Raw genomic sequence first — 5,283 nt, forward strand, 5'->3', positions numbered from 1 at the left:
GCTCCCCCAGCCAACGTCTTCATTAGACACCAGCCCAGCACACACACACACACACACACACACACACACACACACACACACACACAGACACACACACACACACACACACACACACACACACAGACACCAGCCCAGCACACACACACACACACACACACACACACACACACACACACACACACACACACACACACACACACACACACACACACACACACACACACACACACACACACACACACACACACACACACACACACACACACACACACACACACACACACAGACACCAGGGATGGCACAAACACACAAGTCCATACAAACACTTTATTAAGGAGGACGTGTGAGTGGGTGTGAGTGTGCAAGTGAGAGACAGTGAGAGAGTGCATGTATGTGTTTGGTGTACTATCTGTTTAATGCATGAGTATGTGCAGAAGTGTGTGTGCATGTGTGTGCTGATGTGTGTGAAGGAGAGACAGGTAGAGAGAGAGAGAGAGAGAGACCAGAGAGAGGCCAGCGTGGGGCTGTGTGACCAGTGATCTGTGAGGGCTGGAGGTTTCGCAGTGTAACTGTCCTGTTAGCCTGGGGGCCCTGGGAGAGGTGAGGCCTGTCTGGGGGAGCCAGCGGCCAGACACACAGCCAGCCAGCTAGCCGCCGCTCCTGCAGCCCAGACTGGTCCCACTGGCCAGCTAGCCGGCCGCTCCTGCAGCACAGACTGGTCCCACTGGGCAGCAGCCCAGAAGTGTGCCGGCCTCGCACCAGTGGCCTCTGCCCTTCAGCGTGTCATCTGACCACACACACACACACACACACACACACACACACACAAACACACACACACACACACAAACAATCTCTCTCTCTCTCTCTCTAGCTCTCTGGGGTCAAATAGGGAGCCCTACGGCAAATCCAAGGCCGTGTCCCTAAAAAGAAGAGCCACATGGGGCCACTGATGCTGTGGCTGCGGTGCTTTCTTGTGTGCGGGGCCGGGCTCTCTCCCTCCCCTGCTCACATCTGTCCACACGAGTGGCCAGCAGGAGGAAGGAGCCTGCTTAGCAGCCTTCCCGGCGCGCAGGGAAAACTTTAATCCACTGCACATTTAGTGGGAAGAGGCATCCCGTAAAACTGCTCGCATCTCACCCTATAACAAATATCCTGTGCAGCATAGGAGAAATAAATCAAATAAAGAGGCTACAGACGAAGCATCTGTAAGACACAAAAGCTCTCCTGTGGGTGGGCGGACTGAAGGGTGAGGTAATCTGACTGGAAAGAGGGTAAGACACAGAGGGAAAAAAGAGAGAGAAAGAGTGTAAGTGAGGGAGAGATAGAAAGAGCAGACAGAGAGACGGAGGGAGGGAGGGAGGGAGGGAGGGAGGGAGGGAGGGAAAGAAAGACCTGTGAAAGAAAGTAGAGGAAGAGTTGAATATAATAGAGAGCGAACGAGGGGCAGAGCGAGTGGGAGACAGGCAGACGCGGCGCTGCAAACGGAGGGCTAATAAAGAGTGAAAACACATCAGCAGGGTAAAGCAAGTGACACAGACACAGCCAATGAGGAGTGACAGCCTGAGAGAGATGGCAGGCACAGCACAGCCACCTAACGCTACTGTCTCCGTCTCTGTCTCTGTCTCTGTCACTGGCATCTGGCTCCCAGAGTGCTGGGGGTAGGTTCCCTTTAAGACCCAATGCAGTGGTGGTGGTGGGGGTGGGGGTTGGGGGGGTTAGCTCCTGTAGCCCCGCCACCACCACCCACCCGCTACACCATCCCTCCCACCTCCCAAAACCCCCACCTACCCACCCACCCCACCCCCCCACCCATCCCTGCCCCCCTCCAGCTGAGAGCCAAGGCTGCACAGATGCAAACTCCCCCCTGACCCAGCGCTTGCCAAGACGCGCTTCCGAGCCCTCACCAGCTGGGAGCCCGCTGATGAGGCCAACACATCCATTTCCGTGGTAACCGTACCCCCTCCCCGCCACCCCCCCAGCACCATCCAATCTAACCCCCCCCCCACCCCCAAACCAACCCCCCACCCACCACCCACACCCATTCCCCGCATCACGCATTTGCCAGCCACATTATCACACTACAGGGGCACCACCACAGCTAAATACTGTTAAGCATACTACACAGGTGAATTCTGCAAAATACAGCTAAGGATACAACACAGCTAAATTCAAAAGAGCTAAGGACTGCCAAAAAACCCGCCTGAATTCTAAACAATTACATACTACAAAACATACCATTCATTTTCCACAGCTAACAATACTAAACACACTAGATGGATTATCATATCTAGACCACATATGCAATCTTTGTTAGTAAACACGAACAAACAAACTTCTGAGATGAGTTCAACACATACATATTGCCAAATATCAACTGTGAACAATTGCACAGCTGGTATACAATATGGCTAAACTACTAAATACACCCAGACTACTAGTCCTGTGCAAGAGCTGACAAATGTGAAGCATAGGTGAATTTGAATAAAAACAAAAACAAGCCATGCTAGGCAGGCTAATACACATATAAATTCACACCATGATTTTCTAATGTTAACATACAAACAATACGTAGGATTTACCTTCGTCTTATTTGTCTTACCGTGCCAGTACTTTGAGGATCCAGTAGTAAGCTAAAATATGCAGTATACTGCAAGTTATGGATGATATTTCACAATGACCTAACTAGTAACAATAAACAAACAGGCTAGTCATTTTCATCTTACAATGCTGGAAAAGCCTGTGTTTACAAGCTAAACTTGAACCTTCCTGTAATGCCTTCAGCTTCAAGTGTCCAAGCAGTACAGTATGTCAGTTATTTGTTTCATAAAATTAGAATAAAGTAGCGTCCAGCACAGTTGTGCTGTAGAGTTGTAATTTTAGCCTAGAGTCTGGGAGATGAGTAGAATATGGACATTATGTTATATCAACTAAGCCTGCATTTCTGCATATTCTAAGCCTTAAATCGTTGTTAAAAATGATAGGCCTACAGATAATATATGTACAATGATAAGCATTTTGGTACCTGAACGTGTCTAAGCTGGTGAATGGCATATGGAAATGTTATCTTTATTTTATTATTGATTAATCATTCTGTAATTCTATAAATCTTATAAAGTGAAATGATTCTTTGGAAATTATTTGGATATTGTATGAAACATTTGTCATCAAAATCTTTGAGAGGATTGCTCCCATCAACCAAAATATATAATCAGCCCATTTCAGAAGATGTTGCCACTATGTAAATCTATTTCCGCTGAAATGTCAAAGCTATCGCGACTTGCCGCCTGTTTGCTGTACAGAGATTAATTAAAAATCCAGCGTTTTTCTTTTTTTTTCAACATTTCTGTGTCAAGTTTAGGTTTAGGTTCAAAGATGTAAACAGAGTCAAAGAAAGTGACTCTACAGCACAGTCTACAGGAATGACAAGAAAAGGGAGATGCTTTACCCTGCCAAGGTATCATTAACCTGAGTTCAACGAAGCCAGAAACCCATAAATTGTGAAATGACCTAATCCCTGTTGACTGTGACAATGTTCTTGTGGAACTCTTGAGCAACCTTGAGTTTGCAGTGCACTCATTTGCCTCTGTGAAGACAACAGCATTAGACACCCGTGAAACAGGCACAGGTGACTAACATGTAAATGCCTCTTAATCACCCTTCATGAATTGAAGCTTTATTAGTCACACCTAATAATCGTGGATAGCTACGGGAACATGCACCAGTAAAATGTGTCCGTTAAAATAAAGTAATTCTGGACACCAAGCCATCAAGAATGAATCGAGTGGAAACCCTCCCGTACAGGTGAACAAACTCACAACATACCGTGGATACCATGGCTCACGTCAAATACCTCACTTTCAAAGAACTATTTGTGCCATATCAAAGCGAGACAGCTGAACTGACCTGTCACTGCTTAAACAAAGACATTCACAGACATTCACTGACTTCTCCTCACGCTTGTCTATCCACAGCGTAATCCACAAAAAAGGGAGCCATGTGGCATGTGAATAGGACTGCTTTGTAGTGAGACACGGAGAGAGCTGGAAGAGAAGACAGCACTTATCAAGAGAAGCTGGTAAATATATCATCTCTGCAAACAGTCAAGGTCAGGCTAGCAGCACCTGGACATGTCGGGGCCTCGACTGGCAAAGGTATGGCACGGCATGAGAGGGGGTGCAGCCCCTGGAACGCGATCAGTGGCCACCTCTCAGTAACCCGCAGGTCTCTGTGTTTCACGAGAGGCCAGTCAGTGACATACGAACACACACACACACACACACACAAACACACACCCGCGCGTGCGCGCAAACACACACACACACACAAACTGACACACGCTCACAAACACAAACAAGCCAGGGTCTTGTCGCTAATGTGGCCCCTGTCTAGAGAGGGGGCTTGGGCTCCTTGTTTCGAGTTGGAGTCGCCTGCATTTCAAAGCTTTTTGATGTCGCCTTTCTTCTGAGCACACCAGAGAAAGCCGGGAGCGGGCGGGCGGGCAGGGTGGCGCGCCGTGCCAAAAACAACAAGCAGGAAGGCAGCTGTGCGCAAGAGAGGCGGATCACCCGAGGAATCAAAGATGGCCGGCGAAGAAAGGAAAACAGCATATCAAAGAGGTGCCCTGCGTTATTTGAGTAACTCTAAGTCTTTCAATACAACCGCTCAGGCCAGGGCCATGAGAGAATGCCAGAGAACCATATCTGCCTCTGTGACAGTTCACTCCTTCAATATTGGTTTTAGCGGCGCAAGTCCTTCTTAAGCGGCGATAACACCCTTTGATCTAAAGTAGCCGCCCGAGTCTGCACTGAGAGAGGAGACTTTGGAGAAGAAAGTTTGAAGACGGATAAAATGGTGGACTCATCCATGCAGCATAACCCAAACAGAGCACGGGGCTATTTATATTGAACGCAGTCCCTGAACTCCCACACATTACAGGGGGCTGCCCGGGGATGGGAGAAGCATCAGGTTGGCCTTTGATGCGTTTACTGGACCTTCTGGACAGAGAGTGGTGCGCGGACCAGACCCCTGATATGATTGATGGCGCACCTAAATGCATTGCATCTGAATGGGAGCTGCATTTTGTGTGGCAAACACACATCTGATATTCAGCTCTCCTCACTCCATTACAGCCTGGGCGAATGGCCTCTTACAAGTGTAAGCGATTCAGACATATCCTAAGGCAGAGCCCCTGGGGCATCCGCTCCCTCCTCCTTCTCCCCCCCTGGCAATCAAGACCCCCCACTCACACCACACCACCACCCTCTCCCTGCACCCTGTCTG

The sequence above is a fragment of the Sardina pilchardus genome, chromosome 11 (genome assembly GCF_963854185.1).
Source record: "Sardina pilchardus chromosome 11, fSarPil1.1, whole genome shotgun sequence".
NCBI lineage: Eukaryota > Metazoa > Chordata > Actinopteri > Clupeiformes > Clupeidae > Sardina > Sardina pilchardus.